This window comes from Pseudophryne corroboree, chromosome 7 (assembly GCF_028390025.1).
Source record: "Pseudophryne corroboree isolate aPseCor3 chromosome 7, aPseCor3.hap2, whole genome shotgun sequence".
Lineage (NCBI taxonomy): Eukaryota > Metazoa > Chordata > Amphibia > Anura > Myobatrachidae > Pseudophryne > Pseudophryne corroboree.
Window position 1 is genome coordinate 512,460,836 of NC_086450.1, and position 24,243 is coordinate 512,485,078.

A 24,243-nucleotide genomic window follows, 5' to 3' on the forward strand; every position below is an offset into this window, starting at 1 on the left:
GTGTGGTTTGGGGGGACCATTGGGTGTGGTTTGGGGGGACCATGTGGTGTGGTTTGGGGGGACCATGAGGTATAGTTTGAGGGGACCATGGGGTGTGGTTTGAGGGAACCTTGTGGTGTGGTTTGGGTGGACCATGTGGTGTGGTTTGAGGGGACTATGGGGTGTGGTTTGAGGGACCTTGTGGTCTGGTTTGGGGGGACCATGGGGTCTGGTTTGGGGGGACCATGGGGTGTGGTTTGGGGGGACCATGGGGTGTGGTTTGGGGGGACCATGGGGTCTAGAAATCATCCCCCAGTGTGTGTGATCGAGGGCCTGCAGCTACGGAGCCGGGGGACTCTTTTATAGTTTGAGGGGACCATGGGGTGGGGTTTGAGGCAACCTTGTGGTTTGGTTTGAGGGGAACATGGGGTGTAGTTTGAGTGGACCATGGGGTGTGGTTTCGGGGGGGATCATGGGGTGAGGTTTGGGTGGATTGAGGTAGGACTGGCTGTCTCCCATTTAGCATTAATAAGCATTAGGAAAATTAGTGATAATCGCGGAGCTGTTTGTTCTATTAGGCTCATGTGATGTTACATATAGAGGGAAGAGCATACTCATCTGTCCTCACCCGCCCCCTTCCCCCATCTTACTCCACCCCGTCATTAGTGGATATGGAATAAACGTACAAATAGGCTTTTATTCTGGGGGGTTAACCTAACGTTGACCAAATGGAGCCTCATGGGAGCCACAACAATCTATGTGCAATACTGTAATTCTGATCTGCAGATTAGGTTAGGTGCCCTCTCCTACAGATTGTATGTAACCAGCAAAGTATCTTAGACAGGCACATGTATGACAGCTGGTGGAACCCCATGTAACCTGAGAACATGACCTGTCCACTAGAGACTCACAACCAGCAAATTACTTATGAATTGTCATTATTTTCCAATGACCCAGCAAATAAATATAACCCTCTGTAGAGATTGGTGGCCCTGTCCCCAGATACAGCTGAAGGCAATGATAGTCTATGGCTGGAGACCACGTCTCTATCTCCCATGGGAGCTGGTCCCCCCAGCCATAGCAGGGTCATCCTCTTCTCCTCCACAGTGACGGTCCTGAGCACCAGATAAGCAAAGAGTCCCACAACCCAAGTGGAGTTTTTCATTGATTAGATATAAAGTAGCATCTACTTACCCCGGCCAAGTTTTTGCCGCCTAACTAGGACATGTGTTATATGTTGTGTATATATATATATATATATATATATATATATATATATATACATATGTAGACGTTGAATAGGCTCTTAGATACTAAAAACTACACAAGATAATAAAGCAAATTGAAAATAACACATATTGTGGTAAAATATGAATATAATCTATATGTAATAACTAATTGCACCCCCCTAGACTCAGTGATGCTCAGTAATGATTGCTGATATGATACTGAATACAGAAAATTAGAATATCGCGCAAAAGTTCATTTATTTCAGTAATTCAACTTAAAAGGTGACACTAATATATTATATAGACTCATTACATGGAAAGTGAGATATTTCAAGCCTTTATTTGTTATAATTTTGATGATTGTGATATACAGCTTAAAAAAAATAACAAATCCAGGGGCGTGGCCTAGCCAGCCAGCTGAGGAGACGTGTTTTATGAGAGCTCCTGCTTGTCCTACACTTTTGGCAAAGTATCTACAATATTGGGGACTCCCGCTACCCCCGCAGTCTCTAGAAATCATCCCCCAGTGTGTGTGATCGAGGGGCTGCAGCTACGGAACCGGGGGACTCTTTTAAGGGTCCCTGTGGGTTGTGGCCTTCCCCTCACTGAGAAGCCGGGGACTGTGGTGTGTGTCTCCCCCCGGAGTGGACGCTCGGCTGAGTGTACCTTTTCTGCAGCGGAGTTCTGGAGCTGCGGCGCCTTTCCCCGCGACGAGAGCTGCGGCAGCACCCGTGAGAGTCTCTCCCGTGACCTGGCGGCTAAAGAGTTGCCCCTACGAGTCCGGCGGCGGTGGCCCCGTGCGGCTAGTGAGCTCCTCTCCCGCTTGCTTGTCCCTTGGTGCCCGGAGATCCTGTGGCGTGAGCGGGACCTCCGCCCCTGCAACAGTCCGTCCACGGCTGTGAGCGACTCCCTGGGCGGTGCCGGCGGGCTGAGCGGCTCCCTCCGTCGCTGGGCGGCTGCAGCCTCCATCCGCCTTGCGCTGGGTCCGGGGACTGAAGCTGAGTGAAGATCCAGCCGGGTGGGCGGCCACAGCAGGTCCTACTTATAACATACTGGCATCTGCCTCATTGACCTGGGACTCTCTGTTGCCGCAGGGCTGTAATTCAGCCAGTCCACTCTCTACACCCAAGGCTGTCAGGAGCTTATTCAACTTTTCAACCTATAACGCCTTTCTAAGTATAACCAGTATAACCATCCTGCTGTCCTAGCCTGATTGGCACCAGTGCACCTGTGGCACGGACTGCTCTGTTGCCACCATCTATATCCTGCTGTTGTTATGATAGGATGTGATCTCCTCGTGCCTCCCCGCAGTCCCTTTAACCGACACGCTTTCACACATGGCATAGAAGTCATCCTGCTGTATTGAGGCCCTCGCTGTACTCCCCTTCTACCGGTGTTTACATTTTCTCTGGGAAGTGCTATATCATGCCTCCGAAGAAGCACAAAGCCTCCAAACAGATTTCTCAAGTCGCCTTTTTTAAGCCTTCTCCTTATCGGAACAAGTCTCAGGAGACAGGGGTTCCTGCGTCCGGACCGACCCCCTCGCCTACGCTTTCCTCTCCTATGGCGACCGCATCCTCAACTCATAACTCCCCTTCCTCGCCACTTTTGGAGGATAACGAAGCCTTGACGGTAGGCAACTGAAGCTTCTGTTACACCCGTTTAAGGACGAAGTGGCATCAGAATTTCGGGCCATGTTGCTGTGAGGAGACCAGGGAAAGGGATGTCTAGGACTTGCTTTCATGTTAAAAAGGATAGAGTTAATCCTATGGCCCAAGTTCTGAGTTCTTAAATTGAAGCCCTCAGTCTGCAGAAGTCACACACAGGAAGTATCCCAGAAGCAGACAGCAGGGGAGTGTTCCTTTTAGAAAAGCCCTCCTCCTTCCCCTCTGGAAAGACTGACAGCATGATCCACCAATCAGAAAGGAGGAGAGAGAAGGAACCAGCAAGGGGGAATTGTGGGGAGAGGAAGTGGCTGGGAGAAGGAGACTGTGTGTGTGTGGAGGTGATGCTGCACAGCTAGAATCACTGGAGGTTGGGGTGTTGTCCCCTCTCAGTGTCATCAGTGACCAGCCACTCTGTGTGCCCTGCTACAGCTGTCATTACTGCCCAGGACTGGAGGAGATATACAGCAGCTGGTAAGGACTTTGCTGAGCTCTGAGTGGACATTATTAGTATAACCCTGCTTGCTGGTCACTGGATTTCTGGGTCTCCCTGAATAAAGATCACCTTGATTTTCATTATAACCGGCTCCACAGTGTGATCCCTGAACCCCAGGATACCCAGGTCACCCGGTATCCTCACATTTGGCGGCAGCGGTGGGATATCACACAGTTCCTGTAGTGTTTCCAGGGAGAGAGTTTCCAGGGAGCTTATACCACAGAATATCAGCATGGAGAGTCAGCCAGCAGTTGTGGCCAGCAGTCAAGGGGAGAATGCAATGAGAGAGCAGGAGAAGTTTTACCGTACAGCTCGGAAACCTCACCTACAAGGATTTTGCAGGATGAAGTGAATTGTTTATGATGGGACTGAGACCAGGGAAACTCTGGTACTTCGGTTGTTGGAGTGGGATCGGGGGCACCCATAGGATCCTGACCACCTGAGTGATGATGAAGAGGGACCCACAGGCATTGGTAGTAATTCATCCAATAAGTTACCAGAGTTGACCGATGCCACTCCTGCCATACTGCAGAGCTTGCTGGGGGCGCTAGGCGAAGGTGCGACCCCACAGGAGAGAGCTGGAGTGATCCAAGCTATACTAGGAGTACAAATTCCTGCTGGCAGTGGAATTCCGGAGTCCCCCCGAAGTTTTGAACAAGAGAAGCGACGCTTGGGATTTAAGGATGTTCCCACATTTCGGGAAAATGAAACAGACATTGACACTCACCTCCAGATCTTTGAAAATCTCATGGGGGTGCATGGAATAGAGCCAGCTGACTGGCCAAAGTACTTGGGGCCAAGTCTCACTGGCAGGGCTCTGGAAGCCTATCGGGCCCTAACCCCCCAGGAATGTGGAGTCTATGCCTTTATAAAGAAAGCATTGCTTGCTAAGTTCCAGATAACTGCAGAATCTTATCGTCTTAAATTCAGGACACTGAATAAAGGTGGAACTGATTCCTACCAAGAGTTTGCTAGTCAGCTACGGCAAGCCTGTGGGAAATGGCTTGAAGGAAGACAGGCCTCCATTGTGGAGCAGATTGTCAACTTAATTGTGGTAGAACAGCTAATGATTAAGATGGCACCAGAGGTACGGGAGTAGGTCGCAGACAGGAAGCCCAGTACACCTGAACAAGCTGCGGAATGGGCTGATGAATATATAGCCAATCGTCCGCAATGGAGAATCTTCAGTGCAGCAGGTGGTACAAGAACCCCACGTGTGGAGAAGCTCTCTGATAAAGAACCGCAAGTCAAAGATAGTAATAAAGGAGGCCCTATCAAAAACATCACTTATCAGCCACCCAGATTCAGAGTGGCTAACCCAGAACCTCGGAAGTGTTATCGCTGCAATCAACCAGGACACTTGCTTAGGGACTGTCCACGCACAAGAGGGCCATTCCCTGGGGCTAGACCGGCTCCAGTCTCTGTGGTATGTTACCCCACGGAGGAGTATGGTGAGGAGGTCGTCCAGTCAGATATGGATGGGATGATGGGTGGGGTGTATATTGTGGACTTGGTTCTGGGGGAGGAGAAGGCGACTCCCTGGAATATGCGAGGGCACCTACAGACTGTGATAGTGGAGAACCAGCAGGTACAGGGCCTACGAGACTCTGGGGCCTCACTTACGTTGATTGAGCCAGACCTGATTCCTGCCTCCCAGGTGATACCTGGACAGTATGTGCGAATTGCCACTGCCGGGGGACAACATGCCGATATCCCTGTTGCCAAGATACATCTGGACTGGGGAGCTGACCAAGGAATCGTGGAAGTCGGAGTACTCAAGGGGCTACCAGCCAAGGTAATCCTCGGGAATGATCTGGGACAAGGACTAGTGACACGCTTCGTCCAGGTGGTAACCAGAAGCCAAACACGAAGAGAGGTGACCCAGGCTACAGATATGGACCAGAATCAGCCTACCCAGACAATGGTGAGTGACTCTAGTTCATTGTCCAGTACTTTAGAGGTAGACTTGGGGGAGGTGGACCGGAGTGAGTTCCGACAGGCCCAACGGACTGACCCCTCCCTGAGCAAATTGAGGAGTGCAGCCGAACTGGGGTTGGAAACAGCTGATGGAAGTAAGATAGTGTGGGAAGAGGAATTACTGTACCGAGTGGTCATCCCTCGGCCCGGACAGGAAGCAGTCATGCCTACTAAACAGTTGGTGGTACCTACACAATACAGAGCACAATTACTAGCTCTTGCCCACGACATCCCTGCAGCTGGCCATTTTGGCACCCGGAAAACATTGGCCCGACTGTTGCGGAATTTCTTCTGGCCACGGATTTCTAGAGACGTTAAGCAGTATCGGGACACCTGTGATACCTGTCAGAGACTGGGAAAGCCCCAACAGAAAGCTTTTCTGCACCCATTACCTATTACAGGGGAGCCCTTTGCCCGTGTTGCCATAGACCTAGTTGGACCATTAGCTATTCCCAGTCACACGGGCAAGAAGTACATCTTAACACTGGTGGACTTTACGACACGTTACCCTGAAGCCGTGGCCCTGTCATCCATTGACACGGAACATGTTGCGCAAGCACTGACAGACATATTCAGTCGGGTCGGATATCCACAGGAAGTCGTCACAGACCAAGGGCCTCAATTCCAAGGTGAACTAATGCAAACCCTGTGGGAAAAGTGGGGGGTTCGGCCTCTTCGGACCACCCCTTATCATCCTCAGACCAATGGACTATGTGAAAGATTCAATGGAACGCTGAAAAGACTCCTACAAGCTTACGTACAGTCCGAGGGGAGGGACTGGGAGAGAGCCCTGCAACAGCTTCTATTTGCTTATCGGGAAGTTCCACAAGCATCTACCGGATATTCCCCGTTTGAACTTCTGTACGGCCGGAAAGTGCGGGGGCCCCTAGACCTGGTCAAAGAGAGTTGGGAGGGAACTTTCCAAGAACACCAGCAGCCCATTTTACAATATGTAGAGAACATGCGGAATCGGATGAGAAGATTGCTACAGTTAACCCAAGAGCATCTCCGGGAATCACAAGAGAAACAAAGGGAATGGTACGATGCCCACGCTCAAGACCGTGAGTTGAATCCAGGGCAAAAGGTCATGGTGCTTATCCCAGTGCGTAGAAACAAACTGCAAGCCACCCGGGATGGACCGTATACAGTGGTAAGGCGCACCGGACCGGTCAATTATGTGATCGCCCTGGATAAGGGAGGGAAGCGCCTACGCACCGTCCATATAAATAGAATTAAAGCTTATAGAGATCGTCAAGTAGCGGCCATGATGGTATGTTGCCCTCCGATGGAGACACCAGAAACTGATCCATTGCCTGACCTTTTGGGAGCTGCTAAAGAGAATAAGGGAGTGGAATCAGTCCAGGTGGGACTACAATTGAATACGGCACAGCAGCAAGAGATGCAGAGGATCTTAGAGGCTGAACAAGCCCAGTTTTCATGTCAACCTGGTCGAACTCACCTGACCACTCACCATGTGGACACTGGGAACAGTAAGCCCATCCGACAAGTCGCTTACCGAATGACCCCAGATGTTATGAGACAGGTGAAGACTGAGATCAAAGAGATGCTAGCTTTGGGGGTCATTGTGCCATCTAAAAGCCCATGGGCCGCTGGGGTCGTGTTGGTTCCCAAGAAAGATGGGACTACACGGTTTTGCGTGGACTATCGCAAATTGAATGAAGTAACCATAACTGATGCTTACCCTATGCCCCGTATTGACGAGCTACTGGACCGGATTGGAGGGGCCAAGTTCGTCTCAACGCTGGACTTAAGCAAGGGTTACTGGCAAATCCCACTTACCAAAGAAGCCCAGGAGCGTTCTGCCTTCATCACACCCATAGGACTCTTTGAGTGTACTACCATGCCTTTCGGGTTGAAGAACGCCCCTGCCACATTCCAGCGAATGGTGAATGACCTACTGGAGGAATGTCAAGACTTTGCACAAGCCTACCTCGATGATATCGCCATCTTCAGCCATACCTGGGCAGACCATTTAACTCATGTGGCAGAAGTGCTCAAAAGGATCAGACAGGCCGGGCTCACCATACACCCAGATAAATGTCAGATGGGGATGGCTGAAGTTCAGTACCTAGGACATCGGGTTGGAGGAGGATCTATTAGACCAGAACCGGCAAAGGTGGAGGCTATTGTCAACTGGCCCCGACCTGTCAACCAGAAGCAAGTGCGGGCCTTCCTTGGGGTTGCTGGCTATTACAGAAAATTCATACCACATTACAGCACCGTGGCCAAGGCCCTAACGGACTTGACCAAAAAGAGATATGCTCGGAAGATCGAATGGACTGTTGAGTGTGAGCAAGCCTTCACCATCTTAAAAGACACGCTGACTCGAGCCCCAGTGTTGGCTGCCCCTGACTACAATAAAAAGTTTATTGTGCAGACAGACGCTTCGGGGTGTGGACTTGGGGCAGTGTTGTGCCAGGTGGGAGAAGATGGTAGGGAACACCCAATTGTGTATCTATCTCGTAAGCTAGCTGACCGAGAGATAGCCTATGCCACTATTGAGAAGGAGTGTCTAGCCATAGTCTGGGCCTTAAAGAAACTACAACCTTATCTCTATGGTAAAGAATTCACTGTTATTACTGACCATAACCCGTTAAATTGGCTAAACAGAACCTCAGGGGAAAATGGGAGGTCGTTGAGGTGGAGTTTGGCGTTACAAGGTTTCAACTTTTCTATTTCTCACAAAAAGGGACGAGACCATCACAATGCTGACGGGTTATCCAGACGTGAGGAAACAAATGCCAGACTTCGCAGACCTTCGGGCCGAGACAACAGTCAGGACTCCAACATTGGCATCATGCCTGTCTCCTCGATTTAAGAAGGGGGAGGTATGTGAGGAGACCAGGGAAAGGTATGTCTAGGACTTGCTTTCATGTTAAAAAGGAAAGAGTTAATCCTATGGCCCAAGTTCTGAGTTCTTAAATTGAAGCCCTCAGTCTGCAGAAGTCACAAACAGGAAGTATCCCAGAAGCATACAGCAGGGGGGGTGTTCCTGGCCTGGAGGAGATATAGAGCAGCTGGTAAGGACTTTGCTGAACTCTGAGTGGACATTATTAGTATAACCCTGCTTGCTGTTCACTGGATTTCTGGGTCTCCCTGAATAAAGATCACCTTGATTTTCATTATAACCGGCTCCACGATGTGATCCCTGAACCCCAGGATACCCAGGTCACCCGGTATCCTCACAGTTGCAATCCTGTCAGAGCTCTATTGAGGATTTGGGCAAGAGAACCGGTCAGCTGGAAACAAAAATGGGCGAGGTGGTGGGCTCTCATAACACCCTCATCGACTCTCATGATAACCTTGAGGGGGAAGTAGCTGCCTTGCGGGATAAAGTGGCGGATCTGGAAGAAACAACCTTAAGCTCAGGGGGGTCCCTGAATCAGTTTCTAATAGCAGCCTTCATGACTAGACTATTGAGGACTTCAAGAAACTCCTGCCCTCCGCCACTTCATCGGATCTGATATTAGACTGTATTCACAGGGTTCCGAAGGCTCGCAGTGCTCCTGAGGGGTCATAGAGGGATGTCCTAATGAGAGTCCACTTCTTCCACATTAAGGAGTCTCTGCTCAAGGCGGCTAGACCTTCTTCTGACACGGCTGAGGCTTTAGGTTCGCTTCAACTCTTTGGTGACCTATCCCAGTATACCCTCACCAAAAGACGTTCTTTTCACTGTGGCTCTTCGGAAAGCTGGCATTGTTTATAGGTGGGGCTTCCCCACGCGCCTGGTGATTTCTAGAGAAGGTTCTACTATTGCTGTGTCTTCAGTAGAAGACGGTGTGAGACTTCTTCATAAATGGAATTTAGGGGGAGATCGCGGGACCGGCTCTCCTGACCGCCGACTCCAGCAGGACTGGTCGACGGTTGAGAAATAGGGCCTTGCCTGTGCTGCATTCCTTTGCCAAGAACGGCCTTCATGGAGCTGGTGCTATCTTTACATAATGTCTTGCTATAAGGGTTGCTATGGTCATTGCCTTTGCTGATTACCGTTATTGAGTTCATGTTTCTCTTTTTTTTATTCCCCGGTTCTGATCGTTTATGCATTGTTTAACGTTACATTTTAGGAGCTAGGCATATGCAAATTGTTTCATATTGATATCTTTGTGTTAGGCACTATGATAATTCGCTGGATCTAGAACTCCGTGATCTATTCAAGATAGCATGTTACTGTTGCCTTGCCCTTATTTGTTCTGTATGCCGTGTGACCATATGGTTACCAAGTTTTGTGTTTTTGGGTTATTTGATTGCGGGGAGGTTGGCCACTAACCTCTCTATCTTGTAGTGTGAGGCGTTGGATGTTTTGGCGCCTTACTATGACTCTGTATCTTTACGGGGTCTGCTTTCTCTTTTTCTTTTCTGTCATCTCTTTCTTTTCCCCCTATGTTTGTTTCCCTTGTATGTCTTGACTTCCCCCATGTTTATTGCTCTGATGTATTAGCGTGTTCAGAATACGGTAGTGTTTTTCAATGTACATGTTACTTTAAGCGGATAGCTCGCTCCCCGGTTACTCAGCTATGGTAAAGTTGGTATCACTGAATGTTAAGGGATTGAATTCCCCACAGAAGCGTGAATTAGCACTGCCCTACTTCTATAAATTAAAGGCGAATGTAGTCGCTATTCAGGAGACTCATTTTAGGAAACTAGACCCCCCAAGATTTAACGATAGCCGATTCCCTACCTGCTATATGGCTAATGGACTTTAAAAAAAGACTGGTGTTACGATACTATTCTCCCTAAACTGTCCTTTTAATCTAGAATCCCAATTAATGGACCCCGATGGTTGGTACCTTTATATTAATAGGTCGTCTCGAGAATACTGTGGTTACCTTGATCTACGCGCCGAACTCTGGGCATCTTGCGTTCTGCAGGAAATTGTGTTCCCTAATACAGAATCGGGCTAAAGGGGCTGTTATAATATTGGGGGATTTTAACATGGTTGTAGACCCCTCTATGGATAGATCCAGACCCATTAGAACTACCTCATCTAGGATTAGGACTGCTTCTGATAAGCCCGCTGGTTTTCGCCACTTACTCGGGGAGTATGATCTCTACGATGTGTGGAGGACTAAACATCCTATGGTTAGGGACTATTCTTTTTACTCGCAGGTCCACTCCTCGTACTCTAGAATTGACCTTTTGTTGACTGATAAGGAGACGTTAGCGGCTATTAGGAAAATAACCATCCTACTTAGCCATCCTGAAGCATTTCTCATCATACAACGTTCTATACAGTTATATCTAGAAATTAACAAACCAGAGGACACCTCGATCTTTAACAACTGGTGCTCCCTTAAAGCAGTAGTACGGGGATCGGCAATTCAGGCAGCTTCACGGCTCAAACGCTCTCAAAATGCTGAACGACGATTGGCTGAAAGTGAAGCTGCCAGACTTGAATTGGCGCATAAGGCTAATCCACAAAATAGAAATGTTTTTAAACTTTTGCTCGTTGCTAGGGAGAAGGTGAATATTTTTTATCTTCGGGAGGGGCAACGTAATATTGCTCGCCTGAACCAGAGATTTTATGTATTTGGAAATAAGGCGGGTCGACTATTGGCCTGGAAATTACGAGCTAAAGCCAGAATTCATTATATCTGTTCCTCCACTGGCTCCAGAGTGTCCGATCCTTATGATATCGCAAACACCTTCGCAGAATATTATTCCCAACTTTACAGTTTGCAGTCGGACCCGGAAACTCCCCAACCCTTGGAGACTGAAATTCAGTCTTTTCTGAATAAAATCTCCCTCCCGATGCTGGACTCCGCGACCTGCCTGTCCCTTAGTTCCCCTTGGACCTTAAAGGAATTAGAAGCAGCTATTGATGATCTCCCGAGAGATAAGGCCCCTGGTCCTGATGGCTTCCCATCCAATTTCTATAAAACATACAAGGCTGACTTGCCCCAGTACTGTTGTCTGTTTTTAATGAGGCATCAGATGTGGGACAGTTTCCGAGGGAAATGCTTGAAGCACAGATAGTTTCTATCCCTAAACCAGGTAAGCCTCCTACATCTGTCCAAAATTACCATCCTATATCTCTGTTAAACACAGACGTAAAGCTTTTTGCGAAGCTTATCACTAATCGCCTCTGCCCGCTATTACCATCTCTCATAGCCGCTGATCAGGTTGGCTTTGTCCCAGGCAGGCAGGCCCCGGACAACACTCAGAGAGTTTATAACGTCATGGAGTATTGCAGTGCACATAAAACGCCCCTTCTGATTCTTTCATTGGACGCCGAAAAGGCGTTTGACAGACTCCATTGGGGATATCTGCGATCTGTTCTCAGTAAACTCGGATTTTGTGGGAGGTTTTTGGACTCTATCTTTGCTTTGTACTCCACTCCCTCTGCAAGGGTGTTTGTTAATGGATGTCTGTTGGGTGGGTTTACTATATCGAACGGCACTAGACAGGGCTGCCCCTTGTCACACCTCATTTTTGCTTTGGCTATCGAGCCCTTGGCCGAGACTATTAGGTCTGATATGACCGACACAGGTCCTGAGATAGGGGGATTGAATCACAAGATCAGTTTATTCCCAGATGACATCTTGCTCTGTTTAACCCATGCTGATACCTCCCTCCCAGCCCTACATACTATCCTGGATACATATTCTAGTATATCTTACTGTAAATTGAATACTTCTAAAACGGAAGCCCTACCGTTTCATACTCCGCTACAAACATTGACTTTGCTAAAGCACAGATACAGATATGCTTGGCAAGTGAGATCTATTAAATATTTGGGTATTCACCTCTCGCTAGATGGGGATTTATATGATTGCAAATATACACCCTTATTAAGTGCGTTTTAAAAATTAATTAAAGAATGGTCCCTACATGAAATTGCTCTGCAACCAAAATGATACTACTCAAAAAACTCCTCTACTTGTTCAGGGCTACAGTGGCAAACGCAGGATTTGCATAGTTTTTTTTCCAGAACTGGGTGGAGCCAAGCACGGGGGTGGGGACTGAGGTGACCCAGTATATGCTGGGTCCGTAAAACTAGTGTGTATGTATGTGTGTGTGTATATATATATATATATATATATATATCTACATAGCTACACATATATATACCGTATTTACACCTATGTATATATTTATATACATATACACATAGCATATTAAACATGCATATATATATATATATATACAGTACACGTATATATACGCATGTATATATATCATATGTTTGTGTGTTTATATGTATGTATGTATATACATATTTATATATGTATGCACAAATTGCACATGGATATATATGTACTATAATTAAAATAAAGTAAACTTTTATTAAGCACTTACAAGTGCCACCAGGAAGAAAGCAGGCTGCAGAGGACGCTAGACAGCCATTAATAATACTCATGCAGCAGGGTGGAAGGGGGTTTCTGGATGCTCGGAAACCCCCCCTGGGTGCACCACTGCGCTATCCCTCGTAGCTTCCCCAAACCTCTTAGTGTGCCGGCTAACAAAATCTTTTCTCACTTTATTTGGAAAGGGTCTAAACCCCGCATTGCTAGGCAGGTTTTGACTTTACCAAAAAATGCTGGAGGGGTAGCTTATCCCAGTTTGGAGGCATACCACTCCGCCTGTCTTCTCAGCCAGGCTCGGGACTGGTTCTTCACACACAACTCTAAACCATGGGTCCTTATTGAACGGTCTTTTCTGGGATTGATTGACATAAGGGATCTCTTCTTGCTACCTATTCCTGGTGTTCCAAAATGGCAGGGCCCTGGGGAAGCGATTAGAAGTACCTTGAAGCTTTGGCATCTGGTGGTAGCGTCTGACCCAGCTATCTCGCTGCCAGCAGCGAACCTGCCTATCAGAACTATTGCCAGTTTCATCCCTAATCTCACGTTGGAAGCTTGGATAGATGCTGGGATTGTGGTTCTGAAGGATCTCTGCTCGGAAGGAAGTTTAGTGCCCTTCTCTAGCTTACGATCCCATTTCAATATACCTAAACATGACTTCTTTAAATACTTACAGATACGCCACAGCTTTATTCTTGTGCAGGAGGGATGAGAGGTCCCATTCCCCTTCATGCTCCTTTATACTCTAGACCAGTGATTTTCAACCTTTTTTTTACTCGCGGCACACCGAACAATATCTTAAGATTGCCAAGGCGCACCATCAGTTCCCCACAGAAAAAAACAAAACACACACATTGGGCCTCACAGTAAAAGAAACAACACACACACATTGGCCCTCACAGTGAAAAAAAACAAAACACACATATTGGCCCTCACAGTAAAAAAAAAACCACACACATTGGCCTACACAGGAAAAAACAATCACATTGCTCCCCACATAAATCATGTTGCTCACACATAAATCAATCACATTTCTCCCCACATAACTCCTATTGCTCCCCACATGTATTATTCACATTGTTCCCCCCATAAATCTTTATTCTCCCCACATAAATCCTATTGTTCCCCACAGGAGTAATAAAACAACAAATATTAGCCCCTACCGGTCAGCTGTCCTCCTCCCTGTCCCTCAGTGGTGGGGGTTGTTCATAGTGGAGTTCTGCGAATACCGAGCAGTGGGCGGTCGGGCAGGTGTGGATGTGGGTGGGCAAGGAAAGCTGTGTATGCAGGCGGGAACTGGAAGATGTGCAGGTGGGTGGGCTGGCTGGGTGGTGAGACGCAGTGTCCGTGACCTATGATATCACACCGCCGCATCTTCAAAGCATAGGTCAAGGTCGGAGCATGACTGATCCTCTAAGAAGAGCCTGGGCCAACAGTTCACTCTGAAGGTGCAGGAAGCTGCTCTGGCTCCGTGGCACACCTTGCAACTGGTCGCGGTTGAAAATGACAGCTCTAGACTGTCCGCCCTTGGTCATAGGGGTGGGATTTCTAATTGGTATCAGTATATTGTTCTTTTCACCAAAACGGGTAAGACTCCTTCGCAGCTTAAATGGGAAAGAGACCTTTCCATTGTTCTCCGAGAGGGGGAGTGGGACACCATCTCATTAATGTGTTTCAAAATTTCTAAATATCTCCAACATTCCGAAATGTTCTATAAGTTGTGTCACAGGGCGTACCTCACTCCGCAGCGGCTTCATAGCATTTGGCCCTCGATGCTGGAGAAATTGTGGGCATGTGGGCAACATTTTACATATTTTCTGGGAGTGCCCGATCTTGAGGCCGCTGTGGACGGAAGTGTTCTCTCTTATGCGGGAAGTGCTGGGTGTGGAGATGCCATTGACTCCCTTGTTTGCCTTATTCCACTATTCAACACATGCCCTACTGACCTGTGATAGATATGTTCAGTGGCAAACGCAGGATTTGCACGGGGGGGTTTCCAGAACTGGGTGGAGCCAATCACGGGGGTGGGGACTGAGGTGACCCAGTATATGCTGGGTCCGTAAAACTAGTGTGTCTGTGTGTGTATATATATATATATATATATATATATATATATATATACATATCTACACATATATAGGGTTCACTATGGTATGCCGGCGGACAGGCTCCCGGCGACCAGCATACCGGCGCCGGGAGCCCGACCGCCGGCTTACAGACAGTGTGGCGAGCGCAAATTGGCCCCTTGCGGCCTTGCTGCACTCACCACGCTACGGGCACGGTGGCGCGCTATGCGTGCCACGCTATTTTATTCTCCCTCCAGGGGGGTCGTGGACCCCCACGAGGGAGAACAATTGTCGGTATGCCGGCAGTCGGGATCCCGGCGCCGGTATACTGTGCGCCGGGATCCCATCAGTCGGCATACTGAAGACCACCCCATATATATACCGTGTGTGTGTGTGTATGTATATATATATATATATATATATATATATATACATACATATACACATATACATAGCATATTAAACATGCATCTATATATATATATATATACATACACATACAGTACACATATATTTACACATGTATATATATCATATGTGTGTGTGTTTATATGTATGTATGTATATACATGTGTATATATATATGTATGCACATGGATATATATGTACTATAATTAAAATAAAGTAAACTTTTATTAAGCACTTACAAGTGCCACCAGGAAGACAGCAGGCTGCAGAGGACGTTAGACAGCCATTAATAATACTCAAGCAGCAAAAAAAAAAAAAAAATTTTTTTTTTTCGTGGAGGGGGGTTTCTGGGTGCTCAGAAACCCCCCCTGGGTGCACCACTGATGTTGCTGGTCATATCCTCATATCCACTAAAGCGGCAATAGGCCAACTGTGGAAATCACAGTCAATACCTGCCATCCAAACTATTATTAATAACACTCACAAGCATTTCATGTTTGAAACAGCGGGAGGTGCATATTCTATATCGCCTCCCTCGGTGCAAAGAAATTGGATGAAATGGAGGGAATTTAGGGGACGGCAGGGTCATACCATACTTCCTAATAATTCCACAGATTTGTCACAACTGCACTCCCCTCAGTCTGACTAGATTTAATGTAGTAGATATTCCTCTTCTATCTCCTCATACCAATGCCTGGTAATGCTGCTCCTACGAACACACATATTGTAGAGTTTTACTTTAGTCTTCTCGTTTCCCCTTATGTGTCGTTGTCTTGTACTCTTTCTTCTTATCTCCCTACTTGCACTGTTTGCTGTTTTCTCTGTTTTGCATTCTGTTATGTTTCTTATTTGTTTGTTGCCAAGATTGGAAGTACACGTTTGGCGAATTGAGCGCTCTGCCCCAGGGTTACTGAATAATGTAGACTTATCTCATTTACTCAATTCTGTTATTTTTTTGGACAATGTATGAGAACTGTACCATTACTCTTGGTTTTTGTCTTTTTGAAACCTAAATACAAACTGTTATTTAAAAGAAAAAAAATAACAAATCCAAAATCTCAGAAAATTAGAATATTACATAAAATCAATAAAGAAAGTGATTTTAAATACAGAAATGCCGGCCTTCTGAAAAGTATAATCATGCATATGTACTCAGTACTTGGTCTGTGCCCCTTTTGCATGAATTACTGCCTCAATGTGGCGTGGCATGGATCCTATCAGCCTGTGGCACTGCCGAGGAGTTATGGACGACCAGGATGCTTCAATAGCGGCCTTCAGCTCTTCTGCATTGTTCCGTCTCAGGTCTCTCATCTTTCTCCTGGCAATGCCCCATAGATTCTCTCTTTTCTTTAGCCCAGGTAAGACGCTTCTGACGTCGTTTGTTGTTCAGGAGTGGCTTGACAAGAGGAATATGACATTTGAAGCCCATTTCCAGGATCCGTCTGTGTGTGGTGGCTCTTGATGCACTAACTCCAGCCTCAGTCCACTCCTCGTGATGCTCCCCCACACTTTTGAATGGCCTTTTCCTGACAAGAAAAAATAACTGGTCTGTTACTTAGTTGTCCAAAGTCCTCTTTTCTGATGAGAGCAAATTTCTTTTTCATCCACTAGGGGTCACTGGAGTACTCTTGGGATATGGACGGCTTCCGTAGGAAACAGGGCACTGAATATTTAAATTTAGAACACTCCACCCCTCCATATCCCCGAGTACCTCAGTGTTTTTTCTGTGCTCGAAGTAGTAACAGGTCAATGTGGCTGGGTCCACGATTCTTTTGAATATTTTTTGATTTAAGTGATTTTCTTTTTTTATACACATCCCTTTCCCCCTTCCAAAAGGCAGGGTCAGGGATAGTGCAAGCTGCTAATAGCAGCTGTGGCGTGTGTCGATCCTCACTGAATGAGCACCCTCACAGCCAAACAGATCCTCCAGCACAGGCTGGCCGGCGCTTGCAGAGAAGCCCCGTCGGAGCCTCACCACAAGCAGCAGGAGTCGAGGTATGTTGAACGGGGCGGTCAGCTTCCGCTGCCGCCCCGCTGTTTGGGGACATTGTTTGACTGACGCCGGGATCCCTCTGCAGACGCCGCCGCTGCTCCGGCCGCTGCCGCTGCTCCGGCCCCCACCGCTGCACGGCCGCTGTTCACAGCGCTTCAAGACGCGCTCCCCGCTCTCAGTTCCTGTGCGTCCCGCTACCCGGCTCCCGCTGGCGGCCCCACAAGCTGCGCTGCCCGCCCGCACTGCATCCGCAACGGAGCATGCAGGGGGGAGGGGGGGCATTACACTGTGATTATGTAACAGAATCAGCGGCATGAGAGGGAAAACCTGCAGCAACAGCAGTATGCTAGGCTGCAGGGTTAATTACACAGGATTTCATATAAATGTCACTTTAACCTGCACTGTGATTATATGGGTAAGCATGGCAGCCATTTCTAACCATGCTTCCTGGGTCTTCCTGTTGTGATTCCAGAATGTTCCAGTACTACATCTCTACTCTACCGGAGGCGCAGGGGTGTTAGAGGGAATTTGGGATCACATTTCATAGTACTGGCCACGTGTACTGCACTTGGCCAGATATATATACAGAGACACCTTACTGCTATTTTACTGAGTCGTGCAAGTGTCTGTGTTTTGTGTATTGTATTGTCTGTCGCCATAATGAGTAAGGCACCAGCAAAAACTAAAAAGCATAATTGCAAAGTCTGTAGCAGTGTGTTACCGGATGGATCTACCACATGTACAGTATGTTTTGTGGATTCGGTTCCGAATAAAAATTCTGCTCCGGTTTTAAAGACAATTTCCTCCCCGGACCCTCCATGGGGGGTCTCAGCCTTGCGAAAGGTCCAAATCCATTTTGGGTAGACGGGATAAATTTCATATGTCTTATGATTTACCAGTTTCTGCTATGTTGCATTCTGACGATTCCATGCCAGACCTCACGGCACAAGATGAGGGTGAGGAGGGCGAAGTGGAGTCAGATAGTGAGGATTTTAACAGCTCAGGCATTGATAATCTCATCAGAGCGGTGCGTCAGTCTCTGAAGTTTACAGAAACTGAGGAGCCTCTCACAAATGATCAGGTCGTATTTACTAACGACAGAGAACTCCAATGTGTTTTCCTGTTTCGGAGTCTCTTAATAAGATGTTAGTAGAAACACGACAGACTCCAGATAAACGGTTTTCTATACCTCGCAGATTTAAGTCTAGTTACCCATTTCCAGACTCGGTGACCTGTACATGGGAGAATCCACCAATAGTTGATTCGTCAGTGTCGAAGCTTACGAAGAAATTAACCATACCAGTGCCAACTGCTACTACGCTTAAAGACCCTTCAGATCATCTGGGTCACTAAGGCGCTTATAGTATGGATAACAGAACTTAAGTCTGCCCTACATGACGAACACCTTATACTTCTTGCTGATCAAATGTGTGAGGCTGCGGAGTATCTCTGTACAGCTTCTACTGACGTCTGTCAGCTCACTTCTCATATTTCATCGTCGCTAGTTACGGCACGACGAGCACTCTGGCTGCGTTCTTGGCAAGCGGAGGCAGAGGACAAACGAGGTATAGAGGCGTAACCTTACGATGGCAAGAAGTTGTTTGGTCCTAAATTGGACACATGTATTTCTGAGGCTACGGGTGGAAAGTCGGTTTTCTTACCATTGCCTCCACCGGTACCAAGAAGGTACTCTGGACCTTCGTTCAAATCCTTTAGACCGCAGTCCTTTCGCGGACGTGGCAGAGGAACAGCGTGGTCGTGGACGTGGTTTCCAACAAACCAACACAAGTCGTCAGGACGCTAAGGTTACCGTCAAGCCAGTGGCATGACGGGCTACCAGCCCATCTCGGTTCTCCGATTGTGGGAGCACGCCTTCAGACGTTCCATTTGGCGTGGTTCCAGACATCCGCGGATGGGTGCATCCGCAATTTAGTGTTAAAAGGTTACAAAATAGAGTTCGACTGTCTTCCGCCACTGCGGTTTTTCAAGACAGGATTGCCTTTGTCGGACGACAAGAGGGCGGTTCTGCAACTTGCCATTCAGTCCCTACTGGATTCAGCAGTTTTGATTCCGGTCCCTGTACACCAACAGGGTCAGGGTTATTATTCCAGTCTGTTTGTGGTACCGAAGGCCGGATGGCTCGGTCAGGCCAATATTGAACTTAAAGGGTCTCAATCGGTACGTAACTTACTGCAGATTCAAGATGGAATCTCTGCGCTCAGTGATTACAAGTTTAGAGCCAAGGGAGTTCATGATTGCGCTAGATCTCAAGGATGCGTACTTACACATTCCGATTTGGCAGCCTCATCAGAGGTTCTTGCGGTTTGCAATACGCCAGAACCATTAACAGTTTCAGGCTCTACCGTTTGGCCTCTCGTCAGCGCCTCGGGTATTCACCAAAGTGATGTTGGTGATGATAGCTCATCTCAGATCCCTGGCAGTGACAATCGTTCCGTACTTAGACGATCTGCTCATAAAAGCTCCGTCTCAACAGATGCTCCTCCAACTTGCGCTGCTAACGTACACCACGGTTGGAGTGTCAACTTCAAGAAATCGCATCTAATTCCGTCTCAACGACTTCAATTCCTAGGTATGATTCTCGATACGGTAAATCAAAGAATTTACCTACTACAACAGAAAGTACAGATTATTCGCCATCTGGTACAATTAGTGCTCAAGCCACGCACACTCTCGGTACATTTGTGTATTCGCCTTTTAGGAACAATGGTGGTGGCTTTCGAAGCGCTTCAGTTCGGAAGATTTCACTCGCGTCCATTTCAACAGCATGTGCTCGCACAGTGGTCGGCCTCGCATCTACAGATTCCCCACAGGGTGAGGTTGTCGCCAAGGGCGAGGGTGTCTACTCTGAGGCTCAAGGTACACAATTTAACCGCAGGCGGCGGCTGGAATTGAATAATTCTAACGGCGAACGAGAGTCTCAGAGGTTGGGGAGCTGTAGTTCAAAATTGTCAGCGACAGGGTCTCTGGGCGGATCACGACAGATTGCTGTCTATAAATGTCCTGGAACTCCGCGCAATTTACAATGCACTACGACAAGCAGTGCACATGCTTCACTCTCAGACTGTCCAAGTGCAGTCAGACAACGCGACGGCAGTCGCATACATCAACAACCAAGGAGGAACGAGAAGCCGCATGGCAATGCGGGAAGTAGCTCGAATCCTCAATTGGGCGGAATACCACCAGGTGATATTGTCGGCAGGTTCATTCCGGGAGTGGACAACTGGGAGGCGGATTATCTCAGCCGTCTGGATTTTCATCCAGGAGACTGGGCATTAAATCCAGAGGTGTTTCACATGTTGGTCCACAGGTGGGGTTACCCTCAGGTGGACCTGATGGCATCTCGCCACAATTACCAAACGCCCCAGTATGTGTCCAGAACGAGAGATCCAAAGGCAGTGGCGGTGGATGCTCTCACAATCGCGTGGCCGTACAGCCTCGTGTATCTGTTTCCACCGTTTCCGCTGCTCTCTCGTTTGATAAAACGGATCAAAAGAGAGTCCGTCACAGTCATACTAGTGGTGCCTCATTGGTCTCGGAGAGCTTGGTTCTCGGATCTCCGCGGACTACTCGCATAAGATCCTTGGCCGCTCCTACTACGTCCAGACCTGTTACAACAGGGTCCGTTCTTTTACCCCGATTTAGCACGGCTGCGTTTGACGGGGTGGCTGTTGAGACCGCCCGCTTAAGAAGAGAGGGCATTCCAGTATCGGTTATACCAACCATGTTACGAGCTAGGAAGCCGGTTACGGCAGCTCATTATTACAGAATTTGGCGTGCCTATATAGGTTGGTGTGAAGCTCGGAAGTTTCCGACATCATCTTTCAAGTTATCCCGTCTTTTGTTATTTCTACAGACGGGGTTAGATGGAGGACTGCGTTTATCTACACTAAAGGTGCAGGTATCTGCGTTGTCAATTTTATTTTCAAAGACGATTGGCTCTATTGCCGTCGGTACACACTTTTCTACAAGGTGTCCTCAGAGTACAGCCTCCATTCATTCCACCTACACTGCCATGGGACTTGAATCTGGTTTTAGATTTCTTACAGTCTTCATATTTTGAACCCTTACGGCAAGTGGATATAAAGTTTCTCACTTGGAAAACTATTTTTCTTCTAGCCTTAGCTTCGGCAAGGCGTGTTTCAGATTTGGGTGCCTTGTCATGCAAGCCACCGTATTTGGTGTTTCATGATGACAGAGCGGAACTTCGGACGAATCCCGCTTTCTTACCAAAGGTAGTGTCATCTTTTCACATCAATCAACCAATAGTAGTTCCTGTGTTAACAGGACATTCTGGAACTCTGAATGTGGTATGCGCATTACGTGTTTATGTATCCCGAACGTCTTCAGTTCGTAAGACGGATACGTTGTTTGTTCTCTATTATGCTGCCAAGATGGGTTGGCCAGTTTCTAAGCAGACCTTATCCAGATGAATAAAACTGACTATACGTCAGGCTTACCTTAATGCTAGGTTACAGCCGCCTACATCAGTAACAGCTCATTCCACACGTTCTGTGGGAACTTCATGGGCAGCTGGTCGTGGAGCTTCTACGACGCAGCTTTGCCGTGCGGCTATATGGTCATCCATACACACGTTTGTGCGCTTTTACAAGTTTGATACGTTTGCGGCATCAGCATCTAGCTTTGGCCGCCTAGTGTTACAGGTGTCAAACAGCTCTCCCGCCCACGGGGGAAGCTTTGGTACGTCCCAAGAGTACTCCAGTGACCCCTAGTGGATGTAAAAGAAAATAGGATTTTGGTACTTACCAGGTAAATCCTTTTCTTTGAATCCATAGGGGGCACTGGACGCCCACCCAGAGCAGTTTTACCTGGGTTGTATTAAGCTCAGGAGATCTTATGGTAACACATTTTCACCGACTGGTTCAAATTATAAAGTTCTATCGGTTATGGTGTCCACTGTTTAGTTGTCAGTTACGTCATGTGTCAACTTCGTTGTTGTCCGTTATGTTATATGTAATACTCCATTGTCAACCTCTCTATAGTTCCTGTTCGGCTCAGTAAAAAACACTGAGGTACTCGGGGATATGGAGGGGTGGAGTGTTCTAAATTTAAATATTCAGTGCCCTGTTTCCTACAGAAGCCGTCCATATCCCAAGAGTACTCCAGTGCCCCCTATGGATTCAAAGAAAAGGATTTACCTGGTAAGTACCAAAATCCTATTTTTGCATCTCAATTGGAAACCAAGGTCCCAGAGTATGGAGGAAGAATAGAGAGGCACACAATCCAAGATGCTTGATGTCCAGTGTGAAGTTTCCACAGTCTGTGTTGATTTGGGGAGCCATGTCATCTGCTGGTGTTGGTCCACTGTGCTTTATTAAGTCCAGAGTCAACGCAGCCGTCTACCAGGACATTTTAGAGCACTTCATGCTTCCTTCAGCAGACAAGCTTTATGGAGATGCTGACTTCATTTTCCAGCAAGACTTGGCACCTGCCCACACTGCCAAAAGTACCAAAACCTGGTTCAATGACCATGGGATTACTGTGCTGGATTGGCCAGCAAACTCGCCTGACCTGAACCCTATAGAGAATCTATGGGGCATTGCCAAGAGAAAGATGAGAGACATGAGACGGAACAATGCAGAAGAGCTGAAGGCCGCTATTGAAGCATCCTGGTCTTCCGTAACACCTCAGCAGTGCCACCGGCTGATAGGATCCATGCCACGCCGCATTGAGGCAGTAATTCATGCAAAAGGGGCCCAGACCAAGTACAGAGTACATATACATGATTATACTTTCCAGAGGGCCGACATTTCTGTATATAATCTCCTTTTTTTTATTGATTTTATGTAATGTTCAAATTTTCTGAGATTTTGGATTTGGGGTTATCTTAAGCTGTACCCACGATCATCAAAATTATAACAAATAAAGGCTGAAATATCTCACTTTGCATGTGATGAGTCTATATAATATATTAGTTTCACCTTTTAAGTTGAATTACTAAAATAAATGAACTTTTGCACAATATTCTGATTTTTTGAGTTTCACCTTTATATAGCATGGAAACTGCAGCCTGTGCATTAGGCAAATCGGTATGTTCCTTCAAAAGCCACCTATACCTAGCCTATAGCTCAGCGTACAAGTGTATAATATCACAAAACACCTAAATAAAATGTGGAATCCATTGTGCACAATCAAACATTCTGCATGAGGATACAGTGACAACTTTTGATAAATGGGATAACATGACGGAAAGGCTCCTTAGCAATCTGATAAGAATTCTCAGGAGTCACACTTGTATTGGGACCAGAACATAAGGGCATTGGCATACTATATCTTCAACGGGCACAGGGCGTGCGGTGCATGTATAAAATTATACTATTTATCTCTCCAGTGTCCTGCGTTCATACAGTAGTAGAAATCTCCAGGAAAATGGAGTGGCGGCCATTTTCCCGGTGATTTGCTCATGCACAGTGGAGAAGCCATTAGGAACATGGTGTGGGTGCCATGTTCCTGGTGACCTGCACTTACACAGTGTAGAGAAGGGGGCCCACGCGGAGCATGCACACTGCCCCCTCCTCTCAAAAACCACCCGGCTTTAGGGACAATTAGCCAGAATCACCACCAATATTAATGGACGTGCATTCTAGAATTAATGGCACTTTCATGCAGTTTATATGTATATATATATATATATATATATATATATGCATACTGTGTGTGTGTATATATATATATATATATATATATATATATATATATATATGGTATTCACGTCTTTGTGCTAGACACCTTGAGAGGTCCATGCCTCAATGGGTGAGAGCTGCTTTGGTGGCACAAGTGGGACCTAGGCAACATTAGGCAGGTGTCTTTAATGTTACGGCTGATCAGTGCCTAATACAGTATATCACCCTCTTCATCAGCTTCATTTATTAAACACGGATTTATCCTTTCCTGTGACCTACAGTTATCTATATTCAGTATGTGAGCTGGAGATGATGAGTGTGATATACAGTATTTGTTACCCATGACATGTCTAAGCCTGAAGATGCTGAGGAAGTTCTCAGACTCTCCGCTCTGATCTCCACGTTTCCTAAAGGTCCTGACACCGTGTGAGGCCAAACTGCACCATC

The 24,243-nt window shown here is 47.1% G+C and overlaps 1 protein-coding gene across 1 annotated transcript in view; it reads left to right on the forward strand.

Moving 5' to 3' along the window:
• Window positions 1-24,243, forward strand: part of LOC134945905 (integrin alpha-M-like) — a 234,564-nt gene that overhangs the window by 137,701 nt on the left and 72,620 nt on the right. The gene's annotated exons all lie outside the window — the stretch shown is intronic.